Genomic DNA, 22,073 nt, shown 5'->3' on the forward strand with positions numbered 1-22,073 from the left:
CAAGCGACATGCATAATAGGCCCTTATCTATTCAAATACGAACCGACAAAGTAGCAGCGGCCGCTGCAGTGGCAAGAGCCACTCAACAGAGAGTCACCCTCGCCCAATTCAGCTTTCTTGTGCATTTTGGAAATGTTGTTGTCGCCCTAGGCAGCGCGCCTCATTGGCCTAATCGAGGTTGACCTATGAAGACGCACATTTGAATCCTATTTCAGGACGCAGAATTGCCAATGATGTTAGAATCGTTTTGCCCAAAAGTGTTCAACATTTGTCTCCCATTTCGCCATTTTCAACTCTCGCATCTCTCGATTCGTCGTGTCGTATTGCGTATTATTTCTCTCTCCGTATGTATTTCTTTTTCTACATGTATGCACCTCTTCTTTGCTCGCCTAAAGATAAATCCCCTCGCATACTTTATAGCCATTTGTTTATACTTCTACAACTGCTTCAGATAGTTCTCAATGCAGCCGCCTAGAGACTTAAGAGACCAAACAGAAAATACTGCTCTATCCATATCTCTGCCAACAAAAAATCCACTGTATCTCCACGTGTCTCCCCACCCAGCCCATGTATTCGATTCGTTTACTGAACGCCTATTACCTCCCTGTTCTTCCATAGCGTTTCTATCCGTATGCCAAATGATTTACTATTGCAGCTCAATGCCATGCCCTTTGCCAAGGGTCCGCCCCATTGCCTCAGCCACCAGCCAATAGACTAGTTTTCTACCGCATCAAGTACTACTGCTACTGGGGGCATTACTATGACCATAACGTACTACCACTGTCCATATTATACGTCTGATAGAGCGCTGGCAGTGGACGTCAATCAGTGCTGAATCAGCTGGATTTAGCTAAAGAAAGCCATTGTCGTCCGTTGATTGTGTGTGACCCTGCCAGCACTGGGTGCTTTACCATCGTGACTCAAGTTAGGAAAGCAGTAGACGATAACTTGATAGCAGTCGCAGTAATTGTCATCTTTAAGGATCTTTTTTTTAGCTTTTCACTGGTTCTCTTTCCAATGTTACCTGTTTTGTGATACAATAATCTCCTACGTATATGCGTATACACACATTTGCTAGTCCGTCCCACTTTGCTCCCACTTCCATCAATATATACCCGATTTGAAGAAAGTTCAGATTTGGACGTCAGTATCGCACATCCTTCCGTGACCCCTATATCAGTTTTAACATGATCATCGCGGTCGCCATTCCCGCCCAAAAGTGCACATAGTATTCGGCTCGTAGCGCTAGCATACAGCGGTACGTGTATGTAGTGTTAAACATATAATGCTACATAACTGCTGTGCATCCCGCTTTTTTGTGCAACATATAGATAAAGTGTGTCTAAGTTACTAGAAATGTATTTAATATAAGTATCTATTATATGTATAAGATTTACAATAGAAGATTCTGTCATATTATTGCTGGTATACATCAAATCTCAGTATCGTTGCAACGTAATAAGGCCTTTCTGCTGGCATTTGGGGGTGATGTGTAGTGGTTGTCGGTAGGTAAGAAGTTTTTTTGTTACGCTGTTTTTTACCCGAAAAGATCTTGTACCAATATATATCGTATAAGCAACATGCGGATGCCCTGACTTGCGAGCATAAAGCGTACGCATTAGGACGCGGGCAGGCATTTGAGCCACTCATGAACAAGGACGGAGAAAAAGAAAAAATACAGGAACCAACCGCATTTCTACATCGTCTATAACATTTAACCTCGGTGAAACAAAAAAAAAAAGCTGAACAATACGTCTATTGAAAAAGTGAGGTAGTTACTGAGAAACAGGCCCCCGACCTCCGGCGCTCAAACGGATCGTAAGCTTTCTATCCGTCTTCACTGGATGCATATGACAATTATGTGTGTAGCAACGGAGAAGTGAAGTAATAGAAAAGTGACTAATCGGACAACAATCAAGGCCCTATAATACGTACCTGATATTCTGTCACATACGTTGAATTCGCCGAGAACTGTCTATTGACACTTTTTTCTAATATGTTAAAACTGTTAGATCTTATTTCAAACTATCAAACTTCCAATAAGTTAGGTGTATGGAGACCATATGAAGTTCCAGTACCTAATATAATTACCTAAATATTTACCTTATTACATGTAGAAATGGTAACACATTTGATGTCTAATGAGTCCTGTGTTAGATACGTTCATTTTTTTCGACATTTCTAATTCGCTAACTTTCATCTACTAATAAGTTGTACATTTATTATTTGTCCTCGAATCTTCGCTCCAAGCGTATGCTTCGCTACCATTTGCTATAACTGGTAACTTGGAGGCCTTTCAAATGCCAAACGAATGTGATCCTTTATAGTATTAAATTATAGCTATTACTTCGTAAAATGATACGAGGATCGTTACTCGTACAATTAGCTCTGTTACTCTCGGTCAATGTTACTAACTTAGAAAAATAACTTTTTTTTTTTTCAATTCAAATTAACCTAAAGAACGAAACGTGTCTAAAGGGGTAAACAAATAGATCTCTATATCTTCTCTGTTCTCTATGTAGCACAAAAAGACGACACGCTCAGCTTTCTAGTCTCTGTGATATCCAGTCGGCCCTCAGAGCTGCTGACGACAAACTCTAAGACATGTCAGTATTTCAGAACATGTCAATATAGATCGTAAATAATAGTTAGGTCAGAGGTCGGATCGTTTAATGCTAAAACGGAACGGGGCACAGCATTCAATTTCAAAGCTAAAAGTTATTTTCTACAAAGGTAATGTTTCTATTCTCTGCTTCTTGGCCAATTAAGAGTTGTACACACATGCATTAATGGTTTGTGTACGTCCAGACAATAGATGTGACGACCTTTTTTGTTGCTACATGCTCAACATAGAAAGATTATAATTGATAGAGCAACCGAAAACGCCAAGAAGTGAATATCATTGACTCGTCTCCTATTTTCCTGATTGTCTGCGCTTCTTTCTCATTAGATAAACTAAATTCTTATCGCCCGATTCAATAGCTGTTTAAAAAAAGAACCGGCAAAACCTTGAGAGGTACTTTTCTGTAAAACTGTGTGTGTTTTTCAAAGCGCGCTAAATTTAATTACATAGGAAACATATCCCTATAACAAAGTGACTCAACTGAATGGGCTTCCTCTATGTTTTTTTTTCTGACTAATGGCTACGAATAGGTCCGTTGACAATAGCTAAGATTGTCGAGTCGGCCCTTAGTCGAAAAGCGTTATCGAGAGCGAGTAAGAAACAACAGCCGAAGGGGACAGGGCGCTGGTTTCGGGGGCCTAGTCAAAGTGTGTTGCTACCAAAGCATACTGGGTAGGAGCATTTGATTGCCATAACTCTCCAACTGCCACAAAGAACTCCCAAATTGTTTCCGCCTGCTTTTGTCTAAGCCGCGATACACACGCCGCACACACTGAAGGGCTCAGATGATGACCACCTGTGTGGTCACTGCTGTTACAGACACGCTCGTTCCTTTATTGGCCTTCCTGGGCTTTCAGCTTTGCTACCGCTTCTACGCTGGAGGTGCTTGATGCTTGCGACCAGCTACTTTAATGTAGGTCCATGTCACTGCCGTCGCTCCGATAGGCCTGTCTGACTAGCCGGCTTCACTGGTTCGGCTGTAGCTGCTCACAAAAACGATGTACGATAACCTCTCACAACTGACGTCGTTCGCGAATTATTCTCGATGCCGTTGCCGTCAGTGTAGCCGTTACCGTCATGCTGGGGCGGTAGCGGCAGCAGCACGCAGTCGGCGTCAGGCAAAGACCGCCGTCAACAGCCACAGCAGCGATCTCAACAATCATTGCTTACCGCCATCAAAACTGAATTGACGCGGCGCATTACACCGAGAGACAGAAAAGTGGCTGTCGCTGGAAATCAGAGACGGCAACGATGGTTGCAACAAAGCACCAAATCTCACTCTGTGTTTGTGTGTGTGCGGGCGTATATAAGCGAGCGGGAGCTGGTGGCGGAACAGAACAGTATGTTTGGGAATACACGACGCAGCGCTCGAAATTCAGACAAGGAGACAACACATAGACGACAATTTGTATAGGGAGAGACGAACCGGAGTGCCAGCTGGTTGATGGGCTCGTTAAATTGGATGGCTTACGGCTCCAACATGCGGAGGCACCCCTGAAGCGATGCCTGTGGCCAGAGATTGGCGATGGATGCGCTGTGAAGTCGTACGGCCCATGGCCAGACGGTGATGAAAAAGCCCGGACGAACCGGACGGCTGGGTCGCTCTGTATAGGTTGATATTCAGAAAATGTCATTTCCTCGCTGCTTGTTGTTGATCGTTATGTGTTGTCGTGTTCGTTGCCGTCAGAGCCCCGGTCCTATGCGATGCTCACCCCGGTCAAAAACTGATGTGTTGAAAAGTCAGCTAGCGTACGGTTATGTAGCCGGTATCGATCATAATCAGCATAAGCCACAGTGCTTTATCCAAACGACAAGTAATGCAAACAGGACTGAGATACATGGATCTTCTAGTGAGATAAAGTAGAAATAGACGCAGGACAACGCATTGAAGGCGCCGCGGCGTGGGTAGGCTTGCCGAAAGCTTTCAGTACGCCGTTGTGGTAGTGTCCGCCGGAAGCACTGAGGTTGTTCCTTGCCCGCGACATCGAATTTATTATTATGCGAACATAGCAGTATTTATGAGGTCTTACTTAACCGAGACATAATAAATATATGCCAATATATTTCATTACTTCTTTGAGCGCAAAGACATTAGCCGCAATTCTGTCACTTTTGAAAATTCTAAACACCGATAGCGCATGAGCATTAGTCGTCCATGATACTTTCAATACTTTAATGATGAATATGTGAATATTTAGAGACATCACTGTAGACATGGCCGTGTCATCGCAGTCATCATGGCGACTTTGCGTTGTCCTAGAAGCTACGAACTTCTGCTTCAACCTTCAATAACCTGGTGATGCACAGACGCGTTTGTTGAACCACATGTCACAAGTTCACACAAACTATAACGACAACAACCAGCAGTGAAGCATGAGGGTGAGATGCCTCGGCCACGTCTGGCCCATTAAGCTGTATAAAGAAAAGGTCTGTGTATCTCGTGCTGCCAAGAACTACATTAGTACTGCATTTAAGAGTACAAATATTGTCTTGTTGTTTTGTACATACATCACAAAGCCTGCTGCTACTGACAATCCCATGGTGAAATTCTAATGTCCATATGCTATAATAGACTTCATAGTACATATTACTACGCGATATTTATTCGGTCACCCGCCCTGCTCGCTTATTCACTCTGACAATTGAGCTTATTATAGATCGTTGAGCTTGAATAAGCTCAACACAATTACCACATCAAAACAGCAGCGATATCATCGACAGCAGAAATAATATCGCCAAAAAGGACCTACGAAAATACCCGTCGTATGGGATGGCTTAAAGAAAGCAGCTTCTTCGCTTTTTCCAGACGGTGAGGTTGCTCAGAATAGCTTGGAGGTAAATAGCCCATGGGACCGCGTTACGGCTTAATGCAGTGAGAGCGGCATTTCAGGGTTACTGCTAGTCTCAACAGTTTACTTGCGCGGTCGTCTTTGGTCATAGCGTGTAGTTGCTTCTTCACTTTCAGTTGCTTCCGGTTGTCTTAGCTGAGATCAAATTCGCTTCATTCGCAGGTAAAATATTGCGCTACCTTGCTACCCACGAGACGTCTGCTTCTCTCTTTCAAAGTTCCTCAATTACCCCATTAACTTTATGTGCGTCTGTATGTGAGCCCAACTGCTTGTATCTTTGTGAGCTTTCGCTGTATATACGGACATGGCTGCTACCGCCTGTTTCCGTGGTTCCGACTGCCCAGCTAGCAGCCCTTTCCCCTTGACCGCTTTAGGAAGCTCTCGCTTCGTCAACGTCCTCTACGTTTGTCTCGGCACCGTTGCAAACAGCCTATCTGGCCGTAAGATATCTATGCGTTTTTTCTATTTCTCGTTCCTCCTCCTTTCTACCTATATATAAACCTCGTTGTACCACAAAAGTTGCTCCTAGGGCGAACGAGTATATCTGTCGCCCTACTTGCCGATCCTGCTTAGCCCAACTTACCTTTTTGTCGACTTGGCCACCTGCTAGTTAAGGAGTAGGCAGAAGCTAAGGACTTTTTTCCATTTGCTCTCACTGCTGAGTGTTACTAGTGAAGCCGCTCAGAGGAATAAACCCTCGGCCCGTTCTATTGTAGTAGCGTGAATGGTGCGGCGATGTTGGCACATCGACAAACGTAGTAGAGAGACGCCGGGGCAGGGGCAAATTCAGGATGATGGACACAGTGATTATTGAGTTAGCGACTTAGGTGGAAACGTCTTTTCGTATTTCGTTGCGATATCCCTAACACGTTTGGTCGCTGCAGTGTCGGCCTGCAATTTGTTTGCGGAAACATCCCACAACGCACCTATCCCAAAACATTCCGCACGCAGCGGCCCAGACATTTCACCAGTAGTACGCATTGCCTTTGCGCTTAAAGGAAGTCCTTTAAATAGTCTTGTCCAAGCAATGTGTGGCAAAGGACAAGATGTTGGTCTAGCATAGCCTGATATAAAGAACTGCGATCTATTAATATTTATTTACACACTACTGTTATCCGTTGGCTACATGGATTGAGATAATTGTCTTCATTCGACTGGAGAGAAACAGAGCTTGTCGCTGGAATATCTCCTTCAAACCTATTTTTTTTACGCAAACTCTTTGAAGTTATTTCCCATCTAGCGTCCCAGCGTTGGCGTCAATATGGAACCCACTTTTAGAAACGGGTTAAAATTATCTATATCATTCGCGTATGTACACTTAGCCGCTTTGATTGGCTTTATGTTCATATATTCACTCGACATACTAGAACAGCGCAATGAAGGAAGAAAGAAGCATATTTAATACGTGTAGCTTGCAGTCTATTTCGATTACTGTGATTCGTACCCGCCAGAGAAGACAATTGAATAAGCGAAACTGCGTCAGAGAGTGACATGTTCCACGTGATCTAAAGCTATTGCAATAATAGTCAGATGCGACTTAACGTATCAAGTGCAGTTCTATCGATTAGGAACGGACGTAACGGTCAGCTCGCCAGCAGTGTTATACGTACGACGATTTAATAGTGGATCCGACGTATTTCAAGGTTACGCTACGAGGAAAGAGATACTGCACCTGTAAGTTTTCCCATGGCTCGTCTGCTCGTATAGCGATCACTTTACAATATTATTGTAGGTTATCTATCTGCCTTTGTTTTCGCTGTCGCAGGAATGCGTTTACTTTGTGTACATTGACAAGAGACTTTAGAAACGAGGATCTTGACAATAGTCGTGGCAGGAGGTGCGGTAACGGGTCTCAGTGTCGCCATGGGTTCGTACAAGCGTACGGTTGAAGACCCGAACTCTTTGAGTTATAGTTGATCGGCTGATTGTTGTCTATGATGTTTGCTGACGTCTTTACTGCAGTGGCGTCCTGTCGCCATCTAACCTATAACGATGATTCACACTATTGCTAAGTGCGCTAAGACAAACTGTTCTGTCAGTTTGAACTTTGTCTTGCGGCGAGAGGTCATAGTGTATAGCGTGTACAAGGGAGATGTGAGGAATATTCGTTAGAAATTTGTCGCGTTTTTCATGCAGAATGCCAAAGGTCAATGTCTGTCTGACTGACCGCGTTGTTTTCAGTATACGCCTATGAAGGTGATTAATCTTACGTCTTTCGTAAAATTTTCACCATCAAATCGAGTGTTTTTTTACACCTGTATTTGCTTGTAGTGAGTCGTCCGACTGCTAAGCCAAAAAACTACTCATCTGTGAAGTTCTATTAGTCTGTTCCCTGTTCGCATCAAGTTGCACCACCTGGTGAAGAACCCCCGATAAAATAGAAAAATAAAAAATGCATTCTCTAGGGAGTGAGGTAGGTGATTTAGATGGACATGCAGTCCACTATATGGATAACGACTATAGCAGCTTTTTTATGCATCTGTTGTGTTCACTTGAAGTTAAATGTGTCTACGATCGTCCACGCAGATGAAGTTTTTCTAGTAAACTTCAACCACGGTATTTCTTCCCTCGCAGTTTAAGAACGTTCTTCAGTATTTTAATATTATTTATTGTCGCTGGTAGCGATGGCGATCTTAATATGTTATTGTGGGCCCTGTTAAGATTCTCTTCTGGTTTCCCGAAAAAGGTCCCGCTCATGAAAAGCTTCTTTTTTATTGTTGTTTACTAGAGCGAGCCCGTCAGCCATCTTCCAACACACATAACAATCTTCCAAGTTTTCCGTATGTGCGGAGCCAACAAACAGCTCTATGTTGTGTCAGCTGGAATAGCTCAAAAACCCAGCGTTACATTACCATTCGTTCACAACATTACAAGATGGAACTGATGTGTTTGCGTACATACGTTTACATGTTACATGATGTTAGTCAGTAGAACGCTTTCCACGGGCTGTGACAACAACAGACAACTATGTAACGCGACTATTGCCACCTGTGTTGGGAAGGTGTGACGAGCGATCGTTTGGATTCAAGCAAAGCACGGCTCGCCTCCGACTGGTTATGGTAGACTAATCGGGCAACAGCTGAATGAAGTACCACAACAATAATAAAAGCATCGTTTGTGCCACACAATTGTTTCCTATGAGCGTTTCACTCCCAGCCTTACGTAACACTCAACTACTGCAATACAAAGGTCGATACATTTTGCCGGTAGCGTACTGCTCGCGCACGAAGTTTCTGGTGCGATTCACTGGGTCAGCAGCACCAACAGATAGGAAATCCTCACTAACAACAGCCGCAACGTCGTTAACTTAGCAATAGATTTGATGTTAGTAAAAGCGGGGACGGTAGAGAAGGTAGCGTCGGCAACAGTACAATCTCAGTGATTTCGCTATCTTGAATAGATGTAAAAGTGAGTTCTTGACTTGGCCATGCTCATGCCATGCAGGCCGCTGGCGGCCTGATGCAGACCGACGCCGACAGCTGAGCCTTTTCGGTTCTTGGCACCTTCTCATTGAAGTGGTACGTTGTTAATCGAAAAACTGATCAAGTAGCTTAATGCTCCAGCGATTATCGGTGTCCACTTATTAGATGCAAATGCGGTGCTCAAATCAGTCGTGCCCATATCCTGACATGAATGTTTATGTTTTTATTTGAGGATAACAATACAATAGCTATGAGAAGAGTGTCCCAGTAGCGCGCTACATGACGATTTAGCGTTCAGCAGGCTTACGGAAAATCACGTATTGCACGCAGTCAACGGTTTAGGCAAAACAGATCAACACATCGATACGTACAAAAAAACAGTGCTTCTTTTCCATTTGTCAATAGATTCCTCGCGATGCTTCGCAAGCAACTTCCATGAATATATATATTTATGCGTAAAAACCTATAAGGCCACAATGCTTACACCAATATTCTTGACTGGCGTTTTCCTTATATATATGTATAAAATAAATCGAATGTTTTTTTAATGTAAAAAAAAAAAGTCTGCGGCGGTTAGATACTTTCCTCGTCTCATCTAGTGCGTGATAGCTTCGGCAAGGGGCAAATAAATCTCGTCTTTAACACTTTTTCTTTGCATCATTCTACCAGCAATTTATGGTTACGAAATGCTCCATCTCGCCTTCACTTCTTGCCGATATATGTATCCTATTTTTCTTCTGAATGCAGCTCTCCCACGGATGACGGCAACACCGCGTGCCACATGGGTCTTAATACGTAACACGTATTTGATCTCACTTAAGAGCGTCTGTGTCTAAGTGTGCGTTTGCGCCCCACATCTCTACAATACGTGGAAAACGAGGGCTATAAATTCAAATAGTGGCAAGCTAAGAAAGCGAACTCAGAGAAAGGGGGTGAGTTCCTGTCTGACGGCAAAAGGAGAACTACCAGATTAACTATTGTCATTACATTAGGATTAGTCGCAGGTGAGGTTTCGCAGGTGGTTGTGTCTTCAACGGGATCAAGACCGATGTGAGTTTGTGACGTAGCGGACACTGGTGCAGATGAGCTAACCTCCACTGGTCACAGCTCGCTCAAAAGAACGCTGCCTCGCGGGGGCCGCTACAACTCGCTCATTGGTAATCGCCCGTTGAGTTGGTGATGCCAGTACCTTTTTTTCAAAAGCATTGCATGCCTTACTAATTAGAGCAAGGCGCACCGGCGTCAGATTTGTCTAGTTAGTGTAACCTGAACGTAAACACAAACCAGCTTCAACTTATATATTTTATCTCTATATTTTTCGTGTGCGAGCCCCTCGAGGGAGGGCGATATTGCTGGCAACAAAAGATGATGAGCTAGCGACCATTGCTGATTTAGACCGGATACAGCTAACCAGCGGTTGCTGAAGCGCCAGTCGCTATTGGAACTCGGCTGTGAACCCGAATAAAGATAACCGGCCAGTCACTTGCCCTATATGATGCATAGAAATATAATACCTTCTTTTGAGTGGTTACTACGAGCACAAGGAGACAAAAAGGATTTCCGAAATAGTACTATGAAGTTTGAGGTAAGATCGCGAATAGTCCAATGGCCGCAAACGAATCTAGCTTAGTAAAGAGATGGTCGCACTATAGGAGTATAACTACACAATTTGCAACTAGAACTCACTATGAATACTGAATCCGCGCCTATATTCGGACTCTAGCTCTCCCTATGCCCTCCAGACCCCACCCACCCCGGAAAAAAAATCCTCTGTTCCGTTTTCAGACTTTACTGCTTTATCATAACGTTACAAAGAAAACGAGAATTACGTACCGACCGAGAGGTCGTTGAAAAATCCCCATATGAGATATGTTATGCCGTTGCTCACTGGCATATTACTATCGCGAGCGTGGCATGTAGTATGAAGCATTCGACGGGCATAACATCTGGTAGTCGTCGAGGTGCTCAAATCGCTTGGTTGCGTGGCTCAGTTTGTGAGCGTGCTGGAAGCGGAAAACGGATATTGCAAGAACCGGCGTGAGGCTGTCCGGCTGCCTGCACAGGGCATTGAATCGGCTGCGCTAAAAAGTCTCAACGTAGAACTGTGAAGTGGTGCGATCATGCGATAGGACGTGAACGTCTGCGAAGTTTGCATATGCCTTTATGACGGGAAGCATGACAACCGACGATGATTAAACAGCAATGGTAGCGGCATCAGCAGGCAGTGAAATCTCGATCCCATATTCTGCTATACGAGTTTTGCTCTTGAGACGCAGACAACTCGACTAGGACCGAACTACAATTCGTTTGAGGATGCTTAGGACAATATCAAGTTATTTATGTGGAAAGCAAAGCAAGTTTTATTGGTTCTGCTTGAATTCGTTCAATATTTGAGAAATATATTATTTTTCTGTCTCGATATTATTGATTCAGAGCGCTTTAAAGTAACCTTAGTTTAGTGAAACTAAGCATATTAGATAAAAATTCCAGCCTATAGACATTGCATACCATTGCACTTTGTCTTATTACTTCAATTTTACTTTTCAGTTTGTAGCAGCTAATAACAGCTGAAGAATTTTTTTTCCTGGAAAACAGCTTCGAGCATAGGTTCTTAAGGACCTGGCTGATTTTAAGCAAAATTTTAATATCGTTGCGACATGGTGCGGTATTTACGCCGAGCTAGCTCTATATTTATACGTCGGAACATTATTAGTTGGGTTTAAATAAATTAAGCTCACAGTTACTGTGTGCTTATTTTTTTTTTGCACGAGTCATGTGTAACTGCTACCATTGCCGAATATCATTACTAGCATTTGTACACATAATTAAGGCTTTAGCACTAAGAGAGCTTTGAGATCATGTCAATGAAAGAGGCCTGACGTAAACGAGAACAAGTAGTTCCCATGATTTGAAAATTCAAAGCGAGCGTTTGGCCTAGCAAACAAGACGCCACGACAGCTGCCACTAGAACGATTAAAGCACGATTCACTCTGGTATATCGTACACAATTTACTGGTGTGGAAAGATCATGCCGTTACGCTAGCCCCAAGATCAACTACTAGAGATTCAGTGCTACGAACAACTCAATCCTACATCCGTATTATACAATGGGTATTAGTCTCTAGGCGTTGCCGAGAGCGTTCACTACCAGGTACCGTGGCTCTGGTTGCTACAGAGTCCTCTACGGCTTTCGTCCTTGCGGCACGCACTTGCTACATTGGGGACCTAAGCAACGGCCGAAAAGCCCGTTGGCATTCGGTCTGCCGTCCCACACGTCTTGGTCCCTTCAGCGAAACTGCTGCTTGATATAGCAAGGTCGTTTGGATGACGTGTGATGGTCCAATAGCCCTACTATATACTATATAGAAAGAGTCAGCTATAGACCTGTACCGGCTTATCCTCTAGTGGCCCGCTGTCTCTGACGCTGCCGAGCTATGCTTTTGCCGGTGATTGGCTCAGGTCATTGTTGAAATGTGCACAGAAGAAGAGGGGTAAGGCAGTGTCAGGCTGGGTCTACCGGAAGTGAAAGGGCTCCCTGATTTGGGGCCATTTGAGGTTGGCCGCACTTGCTAAACGCTTTGAGCCGTTCGCATACATATCCACTGAAACGGCCCATATGTTGGCCCCCAAGTCCACACGAGTCTCCAACTCCTCTTGCTTCTGTCACTGATGCTGTCGCTTCTCTATTAAGTGTACCAGTGGCGAGCAGAGTATTTGAGCTTCCTGCTGCACGCTAGCACATCAGATACCAAGACATTGCGATCTTTTTTTTGGCAGGCATGGCCCTGAGCCGTACGCCAGGGCCATGTCTGCAAAATACCCGCTACATTCAGGCCAATGTGCCAACTGTGCCATCTTATAGCGAACATGAACACAGAGAAAATGCGGCACAAGTGAGAAAAGGAAAGAGAGTCGGTGCTTGAAAAACGCCTCGGGGAACGTCATACCCGGCACTTGGTAAAGATTGCAAACATTGCACGTTATACTCCCTGTTCTCTTACTGGGGGCGCGTATCTATCTTCTGCGGCCTCCATCGTCCCCATTGCATTCAGCCAACCCCGCCGGCCGTTCATCCGAAGAAGTTATTCTTGCAGTCGCTGCTCATTATGTGAAGTACCCTACAAGGCGTTCCCGCTCCCCAGCCGGGGATTTACAAGCCATTTTTTATTTATAAGTACAAGCCAACCCTTGTATGACCTTTTTGTCTTTCACTTACTACGTTGTAATGTATGCACATGCAGTAATGCAGTGTACAGACTAACTTCGTTTTCCTATATCCAAGGGGGATATTGCGCTTTTGTTTCTCTCACTATCACGGACGTTACGCCAATGATAAAAGACGCGAATGGGCTAAAGGCTATCAGTGTGTCAACAGCAATTTGGCGTCAACGTGAGCGCCTTGCAATGTTTAAGTCGTATATAGCTAGCAGGAAGAGGGTTAAGCTGCATATTATCGTTACAACGTACTTGTGTTATAGAATAGCATGGGAGCGAGGTATAATCGAATGTAAAGTAGAAACTCGTTAAGATCATTTAAGGCGAACTATAAGGCGTTTGTGGCATCTTTGGGGGGCAGCTTTTCTTTGAATCAGCTTGGTGTTTCAGCATTCATGAGGAAAAACTGTCAAAATCGTCAATTTTATACCATCAAAATGCTAATTAATAATTAATTAAATCAATTAACACGATTAGACAGTAAAGCTTTGAGGTTCGCTACGAGCCATATTCGAATCGCGATGCCTGTCATGCTATGTGCAATCCATGACGTAAGACAGATCCAATACGGTAAGTACGAGGTTATCTGTTAATATAACACCTTACATAAGAGTAACATAAGTTTGACATTTAAATTGAGCCTTTTAGTAATGTGTTTATTACATTTGTCCAACCTCCACCTTAGTGTACGAGGTCCATGTAGGGCATCTGATCTCAACTGAATACCATGCCAAAAAAATCTAGAACTTGAAGTTAGTCTCCCTTCTTGAGCAAACGGTGCTGTTCGCCTATCGATATTATAGTATAATATAGTCAGCGATATAAATAATTAGCTATAGTAGCCTGCTACGGAAGGAAATTCGTATGTCATATAGCTTATTTTCTTGCATCTTTGTGGACATTTAGCCACCAGCGGAATCCGCTACTACTGTCTTCGTTTAGCGTCAATACCAGCTATCCATTTTTTTTTAAATGAGCCCCTATCGTAAACCGGAAAACACCACTGGCTTATCTAAATGATAAGCAACCAGCTGTTTACTGTAAAGTATTATATGAGAAATAACAAACTATAGTTCGTTCACAGGAAGGAAAAGGTATGGAGGCATCCGTCGATTTTCCGGGCACTAACGACTCTGACCGTTCCACAGCACCGAGACTACTCAATTTAATATTGCAGTGGTATTATGATGAGATTAGTATATGTATTCACGTGTCTTTTGTGTGCCTTTGTCTATTTAATATTCACAAATATTACTCCCCCCTGGGAACCCTTTCTTCAGTTGCGTACATTTTAGATAAATTGTCTGAGCCTGACAGCTGGTCTATCGTACGGAAGGCAGATGATATTTTAAAAGGATTACCTGTTCTACGAGTAGAGGTGTTACTTATGCTTTGTCACGTAGTCTTCTTCTGGCATCTTTTCTGCTTCTGCCGTGATTACCGAGGTCGTCAATAATGGAGGCGGTTTCATTTGAAAAGCTGTTTCCGGTCCGCTGTGGTATCTATATGGAAATATACCTTAAATAAATACTATGCGAAATTCCCGCCGTTAAAGATGCCTAGTTTCGACTGAAGTTTTTACCAGGAACAGGTAACATAATACTAAGTGCTTTGCTTGAATTGCCGATTGTACCGTTATAAAGACTTGACTTTGTCTTGCCGTACCTCATAGATACTTTACCCTATTCTGTAAATAGATTTATCATCGATCCGCTATATATATATATATATATATATATATATATATATATATATATGTATATATATATATATATATATAAGGCACTTGTAGTAGAATTGGGGTTGACTGCCTTTTATTATGCATTTTGATATCGATAGGCACTTAGAGTTAAAAGTTTTATAACGTTTATAAAGTTTTATAAAAGCTTATAACGCAATAAAAACGTAGGCTTGGAGAAATGACCCGAATCGGCCATATCTAGATTTTTAATACGCAACGAAGCATTGAACTTCCGCAATCATGGCAACAGCAAAATTGTTTATCCTTCTAGCTCCTGTTTCACATTTTTTTTTTAGCCGATTCCAGTTCGAGTACTAGACAGATTCAGAACGTATGTCTGTTTACAAAAGCATAGTAGCCATCATTGAAGAGCAACAGCCAATGCTGCTCTAATTTGGTATTCAATCTTTAAAAGGAACTTGTCTAATGTTATTTATATTTAGTGACATTCGACTTATCAGTCACCGCCAGCGATTTACCGGGGTATTGTTGAAATTGACGAATAGCTCCACCAACCAACTCACGAGTTAAAAATGTTTTCGTCGCAAAAATTCTTCCCGAAATTTGACCAGCTATGAGAAGTGGAACGCTTCTTGGAGTCGAGGCAACTCATTAATTCCGCTTACTTCGCGTCGAGAACCTAAAGGACAGCTGGCTTTCTATAATACAGTCATTCCACACCTCAAATTGATGCCCAATCGGGATGCCGCCTCGACCTCACTTTAATGGTATAAACAATAACAGCTACTTATCTATTAAAAGTTAGATCCTTCGGATGGCAGCGGTCCAATGCAAACGCACCGTAGACGCATTATTCTACGCAGGCGAATTGCCGCGTCGCGTCCTTTACTGCGCCGCGTTATTGGCCAAGGATCATGGCCGAGACTTGCGTGGGCTGCAAGTGTTGACGAAGCAGAACGGCTTTAAAGGCAAGCCCATATGAAAAGGTTGTTTAAGAATAAAGAGGCAAGATCTAGAAAGAGTGTGTGCGCGGGCGATAACTGACGTTTTATGGAAGAAGAACACCAACTAGTCACTAGGCCAGCTCATCAATGAATTAGTATAGAAGAAAAGAAAAAAATTCTACAGTCGTCTTTCGGCAGTAGGAAAATAGGACCAAACAAAGCAAAAAGAATTCAGGAACCGACCGACCTACTGACACAAGTGCAGTGAGTGAAAAAAAAGGACTCGTCTAGCAAGCCCGAACTCGCATCAAGTCACCGAAGGAATTGGCTTTTAGGGAAACATTGTGACGCAGCCACATTGAGCGTTACTGCTACTGTGGCCTGTGATCGTCACCGAAATGGAGAAGGATTGCGCTGCTAAGCAACACTCGCTTCCGATGAAGATCGCCGTTGCACTTATGACGGTCGCTTACAAAGGAAATTTATAGAAAACTACTAAGTTAGATGGTTGCCTACTTGTTTCTGCCGAAAAAATATTCCTAAATTCAGCAATTGTGGTAGCGGATCGCCTTCTAAGCGGTTTCTTAGGTTAGTAACACTGGGAACAGGGCTCTAGCATCGCGGCATAGCCGTCTCTTTGTCGAAAGCCAACAACGACAAGTGGCTGACCGACCAGGCTTCAGCAGCGAAAATAGCCAAGGTGAAGGCCGTTCCGATAAATTAGTGTTTCGGCAGCGAGCCAGTCGCATTCACCGTCAATATTTCTCGTCTCAAGAATTTGTTCGGAATTTGGCTGAAACCAGGTGATGAGGAAACTACTGGGCGTCCCTCGAATTCCGTACACTTTCTGTCGTCGATGGATATACTAATTGATCTGACCGCGCGATTCTGTTGACCGTCAAACGAGAACCGGCTGACGGTTTTAGATCATCGTATACAGGGCTGATTGTGCCAGCTGATCTGCTCTAGTTATAGTGGTACTTTTCGGTAGTAAAATCGCGAAACAGTCTTTCCTCTGACGAATTTCTGAAAACAACGATAAGGAAATAAAGAAGGACAAGCGATTGATAAGGCGGATGAGGCCAACTATTTGAAATCGATTAAATTATGTTAGGGTTCCGAAGCGAACATGTTCAACCAAAATCGCTACTTCCAGTAAAGCAATAGTCTGGAACAGTGTTATCACGTAGCTACAACCGAAGCGTTCGTAAGCATTGAGTATGTAAGAATGTTTAGGTAATGTTAACGTAGATAACTGCTCAGGTAACTTGGTTGTTCATTTACGTGACAACACGCATTCATATAAGCCTGAAGTTGAGCTTTTATAGGATTAGGTAGCTCGACACAGTGTTCTTATTCGTTAGAGGATACCGATGTTTCCGGTCTCATGGGTCCCTTTGGCCAAGTCTCGAACTTCGCATACACATCGAATAATATTCCGTACACGAGCTTCCTCTCGTTGGCCCACCTCGACGGAGGCACTGCAGTCAAGCTTTCACCGATATTGTCTGCTTTTGCCTGCCTTCGCGTCTTCGGGGCTTTGAGCGTGGGTGCCGAGAAGAGAACCAGCATGGAAAGCCTCTTTTCCTAAGGCCTCCTTTAAGAGTCTTCAGTGCTTCGGAGATGAAATCTGCTTTTGGTTCATGCGTCAGGTTGGTAGTGGCAAATTCTGCAGAGGTAGAAAAGGGAATAGGTTAGAGTACGACAAAATGCGCTGAAATTGCTTGAGAGAAATGCAAAAAATAATGACAGAGAGACAGAGAATCGAAGTTAGCCTGCTTAGCCAATAGACACGCCGGTAGTAGAGGATTTCCTAAAAGCGGAAATGCTGATGGGAGTGAAACCAGTCCAGCGCTGGCGCTCAGTTTTTCCAACACCCGACAAAAACCCGAGATGAAACTTAAACGAAGATGCGAGTCGGTTTTTCTACTTTCTGAACGACTACAAGAGGTTGCGACAGATCCAAAGAGCCAACCAGTACCTCGTGGCCTCCCAAGGGATGAACGGTTGCCAGCCGAGCGTTGGTTGGCTATTCCTTTAACTGTTTGTTGAGTACTATTCTAGCAGCTCACTCTTCGCTAAAGCGATTGTCTTGCGGACAAGGTCTCACGACACCGTCAAACCAGCAAGACGATGGGACGAAGCGAAACGACAACGCGTATCGGGAATTCAAATTCGAGCAGATCCGTTATTTTGCAAGGACTTCCCTTGCAAGCGACCTGACCGGTCTAGCAAGTTTTGCCTTACAGACTTCTTGGGAATTGATAACGTCGTCGGAATAATTTGCTCATCGTTATTGCTGCCAATCGGAGCGAACGAACGTCGAAGCTATTGAGTCAGTCCGTCTGTATGAGCCACAGAACGAAACGGGGCCGCGGCGCAGCGCAGCAGCGAGTAACGGGGGCTACGGGGGCGGACCCGACGGCGTGTTGGAAGACGACGAAAAAACAGGGAAGGACGGACCTCAGTGTAAGCAAACGGCAAAATGAAGGCTCCCATGTCCGACAGAGCACTAAGTGTCTCAGCCAAGGCCATCATAGCTATCAATGGTACTACTACTATTACAGCTGACACCGGCAGTACCGTAAGCTGCAGGGTTAGGACTAAAAGGCAGCACAAGACAGGGCAGGACGGAGCAACACGGGTCGGCTTAGACTCTCAGGAAATGGGCGGCAAGACATAAATGGAACGATGCGTTACCTCAGTATCAGCAGCATGACTAGATTTTTGCAAGACATTTGTAGAACGGAGTACGTTACAAATTCAACGGATTGCTCTTGAGAGATACAAAACTTAAAGTAGGAAAAATGTTGGTTGCGCTGTTCTTTTGCTGCAAGTCAGGCTAGGCAGAGAGAGCAGCGGAAGTAGCAGCGAAAACAATGCCAAGTATAATAAATCGAGGTGAGCCGGGAAAGAGGAGAATAAAGGGTTACAAGAATAGGTTGGCATAAAGATGGGCAAACCAAGAAACCCGCTCCGGCTTGTCTCATCCACGGAGTAAAATAACAATTTGCGGTAATCTACATCAACACGACAAGCCACTACGAACAGAAAACTACGTCAGCAGGTAGCAGTGTTTCTCTTACCGGTGTTTCGGTAAACGTTTCGGAAGTAGCTATTGCCTTTTTGACGCCCCTACCTAAGCAGGAACTTGTCATATCGTTTGTCTCACGAGATGCGTCCTTCCGGGAGGAGGCGCTCGTCTTTTTGCGCGGACGAAAACTCCCCTATGCAACGCTCCGCACGGGTCGACAGAAAAAAACGAGGAGGAGACACTGACGATGGCGGTAATTAGACAACAAAGAAATAGGGAAATCTGGTTTATGTATCTTTGTAGACTACACACAGTTTCAGGAAAAAGAAAATAGAATAAAAATAAAACTCGAAATAGAATCGTCGATAAAATGAAATTACTGAAAGTTGGATTATATATGCTATATATATATAGATATATATGCTATATATATCTATATATATATATAGCTTTTTTATTGAGCGATAAATTTGTATTGTGATTGTCCGTTTTCTATTTCGTTCTGTTGTCCATCTCCGGCAAGATCAGGTTTCGTGCGGGCATCTTTTTCTTGAGAGACTTTGGAGCTTAAATGCAGTTTTGTAAATCTAATTTTTATTCTGTATAAAAACACGGTAGCCAAGTAACCGAAGAGGGCAGTGGTTGACATTTAGCGAAAACATAAGCGAAATTTGAAAAATGTCTGACTTCAAATGGAAAGTCTTTAGACGTTGGCTAAAAACATAGATCTAACCTATGGCTTCGGGCGTAGAACACACTTCATTTATCGTCAGCGGCTGAATTCGGCTGTGTAAAAGGAACAGAAAATGTTACTTTTCCTTTAGTTTGAGCACACGGGATGTATTCGATGCGACAATCTTATGTTTTAGCCATGTTTTTGGTGGTAGCAATCGCAACCCTAAATAAGGATTTCTTGCCTAACTGCTAAGAAGTTAAACCCACCCAACAAAAACAGATGCTACTACGTCGTAGGTTCTCTAACCTGGTACAAGCTAATGCTGCAAAAGCGGCCCATTTATAGTGCTGAAGTTTTCTAGGGGGTGCCATAATCGACATCCACACAGTGGCGTCCTCATTCGCCGAGACCTAGAAACAGTTGCGAGTATGCCATATGAATGTGTTATATATGAAATATATATGTTTTTGAAAATATATTCGTTTCTGTATATGTTTATCTATTATCATTATTATTCTATGCGTTTTTCTTTATTCGTCGAAAAAAGGTCTTGACTTAAGCGTTCCAGCACACGAATCCAAATGTAGCCACGTGGATAACATGAACGCCAATAATAAAATGCACAATACCATGTTTGTATTCACGATTGACCTTTTGCCATAAGAGAGCATGACTTTTCATGGTAAAACTAGTCATTGCTAAGAAAGCTTAACAAACGAGACCTTCTTAACAAGCTCCTATATACATGTATAAATATCTTTTTCACACCACAGCACTGTGTATGTAAGTATCATAGGTTGACGAAGCGTCAAAGGCATGACTTCTTGGTGAAACTGTGATTTGGCATAGCCTCCGGTGGTAGAAAATGTGCCACATAGTATGTGATGTCTAGGACAGCAGCGGATAAGTCAAAGGTCTTTAACTCATTGGCAGTCCGTTCGCATCGCTGGTTTACCGCTGCCACCTCACTGATACGCTCGGAATTCTTAGCCCGGTCCCGACAGCTCCCGATCCTTGTATCTCTTAGAACAACCTTCTTCTAGCTCTCTGATGGGGCTCAAATCCTTTTTTTTCTACTGTTGCTTATTTAGATGGTTAAAACTAAAAAAGAAAAATGTTAGTAGAACGACGCGTCGGCGGAGATGATTACAGACTCGGGTGCTGCTGCCACCATTACAGCATCGGATCGAAGGAGGATAGCAGGATCGGCCGCAAGCAGCCTTATAATACCTAGAGAGCCTAAGGAGCTTGTGGACCCAGCTTATTGGAGTGAGACGAGAAAGCAGGTAAGAAAGTGATCGGCCCGTCCACGTGTCAAGCCTTTCTCCTTTGCTTCCTTATCCTTTCTTCTTTTAGTTCTATGCATATTTTCTCCTATTTCAAGGCCTTACCAAAGGTCCCGATAAAAAAATGGAGTGCTGTTGGGTTTGATGTCCAGAGAACAGTTGTAGATTGCAGTAGGACAGCCCAATGTTGCTATAGCTGATTGATGCTTTTTCTCCTCGTATATCTTTAGAGATCTGCGTGGCGAGAAGGGCAAATATAGATCGTCGTTTCTATGGCCTTCCGCCTGATCTCTTTCGTTTGACTAAGTGATATTTGTTACTCGTAGTATCCACATTTTAACAGAGCTCGTAAGAGAAAAAGAGACTAATGTTATGCTGTATCTCTAAACGAACTCGAGAGTAAGGGACTGTGCTCAAGTGCTAAGGATGTTGTGTGTTACCAAACAATCCGTTACGCACTATGCTTTACTTACATACGTTCACATGTTACGGCACTTGCTGGCATTTTTAACGCTTTTAAATCAATTTCGGTTTTTTATTTTTTTAATTTTTTTTTAGTTTTTTAAGTTTTTATTTACTTGTACGCTTTACTATCAATTTCCAAATGTAATCACGAAGTATTGAGATTAGAGTCGGAATGAGGTACGTAACATTTAGGTTAATAATAGATTGTAGCACAGGCCAGGTGAGCACATAGTGCCGCTTCATCATAGTATGTTAGCGCGGCGGTTTGTTAATCTTTAGAGATAAATATATTTAAGATATGTCAGCTTGCCTAGTGTTGCTCATTGCGTTCCGTTGGTATGGTCGTAGAACCATTGAATATAGTTACACCCTTTTGGTCTGTGACCGTTTCGCCAGATCAAAACATGCCTGACTGGGCCTTGCGAAAGTGAAATAGAACAAAAAAAACTTCAACTCGTTGTATTTTTTTTCCTAATGATGAAAAGTATATGGCACATGCTAATCATTTGGTTTCGTATGGTAAGCAGGCTTACAGTGAGTGGCTTGTAAACCAACTTGGGTAGGATCGTTGCAGGCACATGTTGTTGAGAAATACTTTGATTTTTGACTTGAGACCTCGCCCGGCCCTGCTGGCGGCGCTCCAGGCTCCCCCGGAACGACGGAGCAAGAAAATAAGAAAAGGCAGAAAGGCAGCACTCAGTAATGAGATGGGAGTCAGAGATTGGTTGGAGAGAGAACTTTTGCTAGAGTGTCGGAACATTGCTGCCCGTAAGAACGAGTACGAACCGAACGAGGGAAGAGAAGATTGAGTGAGATTCGAGGACAGCCCGAGTTCGCACAGGCCGGTTCAGATCGTA

At 43.4% G+C, this 22,073-nt stretch overlaps 1 protein-coding gene across 1 annotated transcript in view; it reads left to right on the forward strand.

Moving 5' to 3' along the window:
- LOC111251359 (uncharacterized) overlaps positions 1-22,073 on the forward strand; it is a 327,630-nt gene that overhangs the window by 42,132 nt on the left and 263,425 nt on the right. The gene's annotated exons all lie outside the window — the stretch shown is intronic.

The sequence above is a fragment of the Varroa destructor genome, unplaced genomic scaffold (assembly GCF_002443255.2).
Source record: "Varroa destructor unplaced genomic scaffold, Vdes_3.0 BEIS01000005.1, whole genome shotgun sequence".
Lineage (NCBI taxonomy): Eukaryota > Metazoa > Arthropoda > Arachnida > Mesostigmata > Varroidae > Varroa > Varroa destructor.